Raw genomic sequence first — 12354 nt, forward strand, 5'->3', positions numbered from 1 at the left:
GAGCCGATAGTATGGACAGCTTTCACGAACCGGCCTTGTAATCTTCCACGGAGCTTCCCAGGTAATCGAAATGGTTTTCAAGTTCGTGCTGAAAATGGCCAACATTTTCGATTTAAGCTGATGCTAGACGGAGCATGGACTTTATTGCTCCTCGAGATATCATTCCTCAATATTTGCCTTTTTACCAACACAATGAATTCTATCTGATTTTCGGCAGCACCATCTGGGCTCATCCACTTCCTTTGATGCCGTTTCCTGAAGAAAGAATTCAACATATATAATGCCTCCTTCTCTATGAAATCGGTAAGCAAATTTCTTGGTAATTCCAATGCCCAAATACAAATGGCTCCACATTAAAGCTCTCTCTCTCACACTGCTTACTTAGAAATCCCCGCATAGAAATCCCCCATGAAAACTGTGAGGTGAGAATTAAAGCTATGCTAGAATGCCTTCAGACATAGTTTTCACCTCATCATGGGCGTGTCCGAAGTCAAGGCGTAAACCTGTATGACCTTCAACGATTACCGTTTAGATATTTTGGGTATAAGATACACTACCCCTGACGTCGTACTCTTGATCTTGAACATGTTGTTCACAAGTTTTGTTTCAAGTCGTCGTGGTCTAAAGACGTTCGTTGCATTCGTATCTAGCGATGCACCGGTATTCGAATCCCGCAGGCAAGTATCAATTTTTCTAATGAAATACGTACTTAACAAATGTTCACGATTAACTTCCACGGTGACGGAATAACATCGTGTAGTAAAAATCAAAGCCGAAAAATTGTAGCTTGCGTAATTACTGGGGGTAGGGCGTCTTGTGAGTCCGAACGGGTAGGTACCATCACCTGCCTATTTCTGCCGTGAATCAGTATTGCATTTCGGTTTAAAGGGTGGGGCAACTGTTGTAACTATACTTAAGACCTTAGAACTCATACCTCAAGGTAAGTGGCAGCTTTTTTTTCCTACCTAAGCTGATGGTCTTGAGAGACCATTTCAGCGCACCCTTAATAAGTCGGTGAGCTCACGGGGCTCAAACCTGACGTCGTTGCTAACACTAACCCTAGCAAGAGCAGTGCTTCGCAGAATCTACTATTGGATCGGAAACGAGACCCACTGAGAAGATCCGGCGAGAAATGAGTTTGTTGTTAAGATGGGTGGACAAGTTCATGGTCTACCTGGCATTAAGTGGTTACCGGAGTCCATAGACATCCACAACGCAAATTCCACAACCCACTTGAGACATGAGTTTGAAATCTCCGTTTTACAGTACAGCGGTTTCCCCACCCTTCAAACCAAAACGGCTGCTTTACAGCAAAAAATAGGCAGGAAGATCTATATATCTGGGTAGATATATAGATCTGGGTAGATATATAGATCCACACGGGTGTGTGGGCTCACAAGACGCCCTACCACCAGTAATTACGCAAATTATATTTTTTGCTGGTTTAATTTTAACTACGCAATGTTGATCCTTCACGGTGAAAGTCATTCGTGAACATTTGTTAAGTACGTATTTCATCAGAAAAATTGGTACCTGCCTGTGGGATTCAAACACCGGCACAGTCGCATCGCTTGATACGGGCGTCCTATCCTTTGGGTTATAGTACCTTTTAAACACCCCCTGCCCCGCTATTACTCTAGTCACTACCGTAACCAGGAGTATCGGAGCTGCCTCGGACTGAAGGCCGGTTTCTATTTGTATCAATCACGTTGAGGGGAGCCATGCGGGTTGGCGATCGCAGTGTTCCATTATAATGTTCGGAGAAGGCTACTATCCATTTTCTGGACAATCCCTTAATGGAATTTTACGACACCCACGTGTTATATGTAATTTTTTTTTCATGACCACACACCTCGCAACTCGTAAACTTATATCTTAAATCTTTTATTCCGAAATTTTATTATATATGACCTTCTAAAGCCGTAGAAATTGTCTGTCTTCCTTCCAACTTATGAGAATGAGAAATACACGAAATTTTTTGTTAAAGAAATTTCGAACAAAAATTATTTTCAACAAATTATATATTTGAAGTAATTTTTTTTAAGTATTATGACATAATGTCGTTAGGATAGGTAATTCGTTTTTAATTTTAACACTGAACGTTCGTCCCAACTACGGAACCCACTCCTAAGTCCAACATTTACAAGCTTAATTTGATTTAGTTTGCCATAGATAAAAGGTATTTACTTTCAATCATCTTACAGTTTTGTTTTATTACTGTACATGAGCTTCTTGCCCACCAGATTCCAAGTGTTTTCTGAATCCCGTGTGGTGGTGATGGTGGTGGCAATCCGTTGTTGTAGGCAAGACAACGTCAATGCCACTACTTCAATTTTGAAATGAGGTGTAAAGTTATGTAATGTTGTAATGCGACTGTCCTTTCATCCAATTAGACTGGGACTCCCTAATTTTTCATCTAAGAAACAGAAATGATTGTGGTAATCCGGGCTCGTAATATACCTCCACTAAAAAAACAAAAAATTAACAACGGCGTACAGAAATAATTTTAGAGCCGGAAGTTAATTGAGCAAGGGATTAACTCTATTACGGATGAGTTAAAGGAACTTCTTTGCAATAGCCAGGGTTGATCGGGGTCGCATACCCGTGTCCCATTATAAAACGCCAGAGAGACTAATATTATTTTAGAATCGGCTGATTTTAATGTTTGAAAGGGTCTTCATAATTGCAAAAAGCTATGCTCGTTGACAACTATTCTGCCATGTCATGACAAGCCCGATATTGACGAAGAGTTCGATTGATAACTATTGTAAGTAAACGTATCGTGTTACTGTACACAGCACACGTTCCTTCCGTAAAAAGGTAATCGAATGTCATACGCGGTCTGTACTCGAAGGAACTATGCGGAGGCTGCCAGCCGGCGTGCCCCGCGCTCTGATTTATGTCTCTTTCCTTGTCCAACTTTCTGCACCTTATTCCTGCAACATGTGTACATGACATCTTAAATATATAGAGTAAAGATTCGACATACATATGTGGATACTACTAGATACATACTTTATGTGGACAATACATATTTTTGTCTTAGAAATTTATCACAAATTAATCTATTACATCTAATATTTTATTGCATGGATGGATGAACAAGCCTATGGGTTGCAACACACTCTGAGATAAATATAACCGCTGTACCACTGGAACGCAGGCCTTTTTGCAGCATCAATATACAGGATAGGTAGAAACTACCACTAGATGATTAGAATACCCCTGATTACCAAATAAATGCCTCATTACCAAATAAAATACGTTGGTATCATACGTACTTAGTGAAAGGTGCCTATTCTCCGGTAAGTCCCTTCTTCGCCTTTTGCAACACCCCCGGGAAGACACCACTCAGCCATAATTCAAAATAAAATGTTAGCGTTCAATTCACATACGATATATTGTGTTTAAGTACTTAATAAACGTTGCTTCCATAATGTACTAAATCGAGTGACCTTATCCACACAGACGGCTGTTTTAATCGAGACCGTTTTACGAACCATTAAATTCCACGGCCGGTTATTGTCGAGCAGGGATCGTTAAATGAAATTCTAGCTAGACACAGTGGCCGGTACCTTCTCACCGCAATGACGTACGGATTTGGAAACGCGACACATTTTATGTGATTTCACTGTAATCCTAAATTATATATATGATGTAATTACTAGATTGACTTATTTTTATACTCCCTGTACTGTATACTACCATCTGAGACTCCAATTGACGTGTAAGTTGATATTTTCGACTTATAGTTTCACAAAGTTCGTATTGACCACCCCTCTTCCCTATTCGAGAAATAAGATTAAGGTTTCAATTACACTTGAATCCAGTCTACCATATCGTTTAAATCCGAATAGCATATGGTTACTTCGCAGCATAGGCAAACCGGTGGTACGAACCGCAGACATATAATCCCCTCTTACCATTGGTAAGCTACTCAAAATAGAAAGAAGGCAAGAGAGAGGCAAGAAAATACGGTAAAATATAATACCACTAGAGATGGGTGATGGAAAGTATATAGTACCAATGGCTCAAAGAGGCTTATTTGTACAGTACTATTAGTAACTGGAGAGAGTGTTATTATGTGAGACCCGTTGCCTAAAAACAAATTGTAAGCGGTTGAGCCTTAATACACCATTTATAGCTGGCGCCCTTCCCCCAATAAAGGTGAGATGACTTAAGAGGAGGTCGAGGCACGCACGGCGCAGACCAATTAAACGGCTCTCTACGTCACTCTAGCGTGCAAGCAGCAGTTCAACGGAACGGACCCGGCAAATTCTGGTACAACGGGATACTCGGAAACACCAGCGGTCTGATTGTAATGTTGATTGCGGTAACTCCCCTACCTTGCCCAAGTTCTGTCTCGGGTGGGGATCGAACATCGGGCTAGAGTGCAGGGGTGTCGTTAAATTGGTCTGCACCTACCATCTTCGACCACCAATTCCCAAATATACCACGTGTTTCTCGGTGCGGGAACCTCGAAGGATATCCGACCCCAACCCCAATAAAAAAGAGTACATGGTTGAGCTAATGATACAGCAGGATGCTCGTACTCCGACAAAATCGTTGTGTGATCACAAAGACGACATGTGGGCGGTAAAAGGCGGTAATGTCACCATGTATTGGCATGTTAGCAGTATATAAAAGGTACCGATAATACGAAAAATACAAACCCAGTCCAACCAAATGATCAGAAACATTTTTCGGGGGGAAATCCTCGTGGACTACCTCCGCCTGGGGAAAGGCGGAGGGGCGTGCCGGACTCCTACCGGCTAAAACCACCCCGGTGTCCACCCGCACGTGCGCGCAGGGCCGCGGGAATCCAAATTCTTCCGCAGCCCCACACCAGTGCTGGCCCGGTCTGTCCAGGCCTCGTCTCCTGCACGGAGTAGTGAGGCGTTCAGCTACTCCGTGCATCGCCTCAGAGGCACGCGCCGACACCCGCATGCGCCTCCGTCTCAGGTCCATCGAATAGGGGGCGAGGGCTTTCCCAAGTCCCTCGCCCCTGGACCCATTCATGGGGGGCGGAAAAGGCCGTTGTCCGCCCTTGTCCAGCGCCCGGTGCGCCTTCTGCGGCCGGGGAAGGGAGTCGAGATCTCCCTCTCCCGTTCTGCAGTTTCCTTCTGCGACATCACGTCCTCGCTGAAGGACACCACCGCGTCCCACGACTCTGCGCTGCCGACCATCCTCCGCAAAAAATGTGGAACGCTTCACGATTTTGCGTGTCATCCTTGCGCAGGGGCCATGCTAATCTTCTCTGTATCGTTCCAATTTTAGTATATGTACTGCCGAAGCAAGTACAAAATGATCAGAAACAAGTCCAACCAAATCTTTAGAGATTAAATTTTTCTTATTTTATGGTTGAGAAATACTTGTAGATTTCATAAACTTTCACTTAAATGGCTTTATAACAACAACTTTGATAGCACTCAGTCTCAACTATGAAAGAAAAAGTACTTACTACAAAAAACTTAAAAACTGCTACTGTGCGCAAAACAAATGAGACGAAACGATTGCTAAAAGCGAAACGAGCAGTAAGCATATTCTTGACGCCAATTTATCGGTTCAAAGGTGCGCCGTCGACTAAATGGTACTGTATAAACTCATCACCTTCTCAGCACCGCCTTTTCCATGTAGAGGGATTTTGCTCGTTCATTCACCTTAAATCGACATCATTTTGAGAGGCAAAATAGAGCACTTCTGAAAAAGAGTTTCCGATAAAAGGGCCCATCAAATTTTTTCAATATCCATTTACGAAGGAATAAGAACGGATTATACGTAAACCAAAACCCTTTAATCCGAGATATAGGTTATTGAAACACTACGCACATTGCGAACGAATTACATCAACTCCGCAAACACTATGAATGTACTTATGTACATACGTAGTTGATATTCTGATGCTTTCTTCAAAATGTATGTAAAGATTCAAAGATTAACTATGAACGAATGAAGAATGAATATTAATAGTTGTCCGATTTTTTTACGTAATCAAGTAGATTGAAATAACTTTGTCTATTAGTTTACGCTAGGCGCTGGAACCTCGGAGAAGGTTCAGCCCCCGGCCCGAAAAAAAAAGGAACTAGTGGCTTTATCTTAAGATTTCAGTAATCGCTAATGCCATCAACAACGTAAACAATATTAATGGGACATCAATCATGAGTACTCGTAAAACATAATAAGTAGGTGGGATAAGTAAGGTTAGTGAACAGATTCCACCGGGTGATGGTCACGGGAGGACCTGTAGTTCAAATAGAGGAGACTAGACAAAGTTATTTCAGACCAGAATGCCAAGACAACTGCTATATGGCAAACCAGAGGGCTGCAGAAGTCGTGGCAGACCCAAACTCCGATGGTTAGATGGCGTAGAGCACGACCTCAAAGTTATCGGTGGCAGGTTAGCCGTCGGAGCACCGTGGTTCTTGGTGTTAGAACGGTACTTCTATAAGGCTATGCGTCATAATAGTCGCCTTATCGTTGCCGCCGCTGACTACTCCTTGAATCCTGATCACGCAGGAGCCAGTCACCGTCAATGCTCTAGACTGTCCTTATGGATCCATCAGATCCAATAACCCTTGCATTAGACGCCTTCAGCTATAACACTAGGAGCAGTAGCCCGGTAGTAGATTCATTCGCGAAGCAGCTGTCCTTGAGTTGTTAAGTCTCCTTTGGAGGCACTCGGGCAGCTGTTAGCAAATTCCACCCCTCCTGGCTGAGTCTTTGTTCGCCCACCTGCCCTGATGAAATTGGAGGGGCCTCCGGGCCGCCCATGATCCCTCAAACATATAAAAGGTGCTCGAGGGTGCGCCGTACGCTTCCGTCAGTTTAGCGGTTGGCACTAGGAGGTCGGCGGCTAGAGTCCACGTTGCTGTCGTCGCTGTTGTCGCATGACATGCTGTGGAAGAGCAACCCAGTCGAAGGTGTATCGCGTTCCAACCTGGCACACTGGTTCTGACCCAGCGGGGTATCCCGGGACACCAGTGATACCGCCCGGGTGGCCTGACGGGCCGGTGGAGACCGACGTCGGGTGAGAGAGTACAAGGGGACTCGTTTAGTAGGCGAGGATCCTAAAAAACATATTTGGGCCCGCAGTCTGCTCACAAGATCTTCAGACCATCAAGTCCTACATACCCCGCGTGCCCCCTAGGTGCAGACACCTACCTGGTCTGAGAATCGGCCCCCCGACCGAAAAAAAAACATAGATAGGTTCTAAGCAAAACTGAAAACGCAATGATACACGTGCTGTGTTAAGCCCGTCATCGTGAGATCCACTCACTATAACATACAAGTATGGAATAATATATTACATTTATCTTTTTTTAACTATTTTATTAACTTCTTATTGGTGTGAAACTGTTGACGTGCCTTGGCAGTTAAAAGTAGGCGCATACCAATTTGTATTAAAACGTAAAAGTCATAAGACGATCAGACAGATAACTACGTAAGATAGTTTTGAGCATACATACACACATACATATGTACGTTACCTTTTATATTTAGATATCATATCAGTTTGGCCTACGATTCAAAGATGGTGTGGTGGATGTGGTTATCCGGCACTAACGTAACTATGTTAGTGGAAGTGGATATGTCATCCTTTTTATGTGTACAAAGCTTCATATATCAATTAGGCTAACCGCTAGTTCCCAAGTTTAAATTGAACATACAAACACACATACATTCTCTTAATAATGTAGCTTATATCGAATGCACCGCTAATGTTATGTTTGTGCAATGTCAAAAAGTTGGTTACCACTTTAGTCCATTAAGCTAGATTTATACTTTTTTTACTACCCGTTTTCCAAATTCATATATTGCTTGTTTTCCACCGCTTTTCGGCTGCGACTGAAGTCTCTAATCATCAGAAGCATATTTCTTTCTAATTCATATTCGAACAGTCCTTTCATTTTTGTACCTGTATATGCCGTAAGAAGATCAAGAAAATCCAAAAAAAAAAACTGCCATTGTTCGCAAATCTCCTAAAAATCTCTACTGATACATTTTTATTTATTATATTTTTACTTTTAAGTTTTAAGTATGAGCTTTGGTGGTATATGCATATAGGCTATTTCAAAATCATATCATTTTATAATTACACAAATTGACAATTCATATTAGTTACCCAAACAATTTCTTTTAGTATCTCTTCAACCTCAATTATGTTACTTAACGTGTTTCACACACGGGTTTTCCCTAAAGTCGTTGTCTTCGATTCCCTATTGAATAAATTAAATCAAAATCCTCTATGTATAATCTTGAATGCATATTGGAAACGGTCGATACGTAATATCAAAAGCAAATATATCCTAGAACTTCGAACTCTCACGAGACTACGAATGTATTTAACTCTTGAATCAGTGTGTATGTACTTTTCTAACTTTAAAATTCTAAATATAATGTTTTTTGACTTGAATACAATGTTCATATTTCATAGGGTATTCAGAGTGTAAAGGGAACACTCGCGATTCCAAATATGTAGTAATATTTATTATAATGCCTTCACATAAACGACAATAAATGGTTCTTTTTAAGCTAAGCACCGTATTAAATATTTAACAAGTTCATTTTTCGCTAACCCACAATTTAAATGTGGCGTCACATGAGGTTTTTGATCCTGAGTGTCAGCAGTTTTTTAATAATACGAAATTGTGTATTGTTTATACACTAGTATAGTTTAATTTTGTGGTTATTGATGTCGCCGGTTCAGAAATCATACAGTATTCGTATATTGCTCAAAAAGGCTAAAACTTCAACATTTCTGTGATGCAGTAGCTTACCTTTGAGCATAACCGATGTCCATGAGTGACCATAATCATTTCCACTCAATTTTTTATCTACCTTAGTTAAATATAAAGACCAAATTTTTTTATGAGAAAAAATCACAAACATGTGTGTCTTAAAATATACGGGATTAAAAGTTGAATAGGAAACTCTACTAAAAATTAAAACAATTTTTATCCTGGTCACGTGCAGGACCAAAACATTAAATCAAATAAAAAACATTGATATACGAACAATTTTAAATTAATCGGACGTCTTCAAGATAATGAAAATTAATTTGTAAATTCGGTTAAATATATGTACATTTATTTATACACAGGTCAAGCTAGTAAAAAATTGTTTAAAAACCGAGCATTCCATATCACATTAATTAAATAATCACACGATTCTGAACATCAGCCATAATTAAAACAACAATGTGCAAACAATTTAAACTAAGTTTAATTAAGCTAATTTCTCGCTGTCACAGTTTACCAGGATATTAAATCATACATTTTAAATTAACATTCATTAAGTAAACGATGTACATATTACTACAATGTACATAATTTCATTCAAAAATAATGATTTCATATTAATCAAAATAAATATTATCAATTACCTAGACAAGTAATATACTGCGTGCCTAATTAATATTAGCAATTTATCAAAACAATTCCTACTACTAAAATGTAAGGCTATGTTTAAACTAAATGGACCGGTAACCGGTAGTGATGATTGAAGAAGAATACAGACAGTACATGAGTTCACCGCCACAATTTTTAAGTGACATTAATCATCTGTACCATCCGTCAAAATTATTATTTTTGATAAAGATATCAGGTATTCAGGATATTGGTATACTTGTTTTCTGTCTCATGTGTAGTTGTGTTCTACCTATAACGCAATATAAAATTTTACTTTGGGGTCGTTTAATTTGGTCCTAATTCCTTATTTACTTTCATGCGAAACATTTACATCCCGCAAGAGTGTTAATAATATGTAGGTACTACAAATTGGCGAAAGAACAAAGAAGTAGCAGCTTCACAAAATTATGAATTCTGTAACCGAGTTTTGAACAACTCACGCGTAAAACAGGAACCAATCCAATTTTCTGTCAAAGGGCACGGTTAAAAAGAAAAAAAAATCAAATTGTTTCCACGAGGATATCAAATCGTCGATGTTTAAGGAAGAATTTAGGTCACGTCTCGTGGATTACGGCTTATTCCCCGCGTCTCTTTTTCTTCGTTTGACGCTAATCCCGACGGGCTTCGCAGAGATTCGGCCTTCTTTGCCTCCGTGCGTTCCCCTTCGAAACTGGCAACATCAATTGAAGGTCAAAAGTACGTTATAAAAAAGGAAGTATTTGATTGGCAACCGACTTTTAATTGTATTAGCATTTATGGTGATTTGTAAGAAAGAAATAAAATTGGAAAATGATTCTTATGAAACCTAAAATAATCTTTGAATTATAGTTTTTAATTAATTTTCTATTAAAATATTCACATAATGGCTTCATTCGTCCCTTACAAGCATAGTTTCAGAAACGAAAATATTTCCTTATTCAAATTAAAGAGTAAATCTCCTCAATTATATTTGATAGGGAAGGAGCCACTTCGACCCGCGCGGTAAATCTGATTATTCAGTGACTGACGGCACTCCACCTCCCGAATATTAATCGTGTCCTCTCACTTATACTAATCATTGTTACTATCAAGGGCTTAAGGAAGACTCGGAAACGAGAATTGTTTCGTTCCAAAGGTATAAGAAAATTCAGCAAGGAAAATACAGTACGAATGGAAAAGACAATGTAGCCTTATTTCATTGTAACTAGTAGCTGATTTACGATTATTTACGAAAATTGCAATTTTTAGGCACTATTATAAAAACATATCGATGAAAGCTAAACGTCATTTGGAAGAAATACGCTAAATTACCTAAAGATCCTTAATATAAATTAGATTTTGTTTAACTACGCACTAACGACGTTAGTAATTTAATATATGACTAGCTGACCCGGCAGACTTCGTAGTGCCTCAATCGATAAATAAAATACCTAAACTTTTGTATAAAATAAACTTAAAACAAACAAAAGGAATCCGTCCGACGGGGGACATATCAAAGGAAAAACAAAATTGTTTTTTTTTTAATTTAATTCCCAGCATTTTCATATTTATCTACCTTTTAAACCTTCTCTGGACTTCCACAAATAATTCAAGACCAAAATTAGCCAAATCGGTCCAGCCGTTCTCGAGTTTTAGCGAGACTAACGAACAGCAATTCATTTTTATATATACAGATTACAATTGAGCTGGTATTGATTTCGTTGGAATAGTGCTAAAGATAAAGCAATGATAATAATAGCGATATCGCCATATTAATTGAAAGCATATGTTTGTTCATTTATTCAACGATTTAGATTATCGTGCCATGCACACGCAGGACTTTGATCAATTTGCTTATTACTAGATATATTTTAGTACTAAAATGCGGTCGCATACATGTAGCCACAACATTCCAAAACAAGTGAAATGCAATTTAAACTCAATTTAACCACTGTTCCTCTTCTGTTATCTGTCAAGTTACGGCATTATGCAAAATGTGGCTAAATCCAGGTTACAATTGCAAATAAACTGCATTTATTATCTCAGAGCAATTTAAAATTTAAATAACTGTCGTTATTTTATTTATTTGACATACAAATGAAAAGATATTATTTCGAATAGCCGGTCAGTTGGAATTGTTTAAACATATTACAGATGTTACAACACTCACATTACCAAACAGGCCTAAGAAAAATCTACACTTGAAAGAAAAAAATGCTAGAAGATAATTAATTATTTTAATAAGATTAATTGCAGATAGTGTTTCTATTATGCACGGTCTTGAAATTTAATTTTGTCACATCAGTAAAATTTTTGCTTTGTTTGCCACAAACCTCACACTAATGCAAATGACACTTTAACGCCAGTTTAATCTTAAGAGCAACCCAGGGTAAACATGACAAATTAATAAAATTATGTCATATAAATAAATTTAGTTGGCAGAGATTTAGAGAAAGACAAAGTCGAACAGAACTTTATAACCAGAAAAGTGAAAACGAAACATGATTCTACAAAAATCCTAAGATCTTTGCAAGTTTTACGTGCGGGCTAACTTCCCATGTGATTTTTCATGAGGTGTAGCGTCGTTAATGTGTACAAACGCTCCTGGCTTCGGCGGCATACTTTGCTTCTTTTCAGGAAATAAATTATGCTCAGCGTCGGCTGCCAGGAACCGCTTTACACGAAATTCACCAACAGATAAGCCACTCAGTTATTTTCCCATTTAGTTTGTTACCATTCCTCACTGAGATAAAATTTGGTTCGGAATACGGAGGACGCTTAACTTGGGACTTTTGTATTCGAAGTGATGAAAACAAAAAGAAGAAAAATGTTATTATCGTTTCATGCAAGTATTTAACTATTCGCTTTTATAACTATTATTTTTATTGCTTACATGAGTGGCCGGGCTTACGGCCCACCTGTTATTAAGTGGTTACCGGAGCCCATAGACAGCTACAACGTTAATACTACCACCCACCTTGAGAAATGA

At 39.1% G+C, this 12354-nt stretch overlaps 1 non-coding gene across 1 annotated transcript; it reads right to left on the reverse strand.

Annotated features, from left to right (window-relative positions):
* Positions 1–5194: 5194 nt before the first annotated feature.
* Positions 5195–5301, reverse strand: LOC119629332 (U6 spliceosomal RNA). The gene has a single exon (XR_005245350.1). It is a non-coding gene; the product is annotated as a U6 spliceosomal RNA (small nuclear RNA).
* Between the last annotated feature and the right edge of the window lie 7053 nt (positions 5302–12354).

The sequence above is a fragment of the Bombyx mori genome, chromosome 12 (genome assembly GCF_030269925.1).
Source record: "Bombyx mori chromosome 12, ASM3026992v2".
Classification (NCBI taxonomy): domain Eukaryota; kingdom Metazoa; phylum Arthropoda; class Insecta; order Lepidoptera; family Bombycidae; genus Bombyx; species Bombyx mori.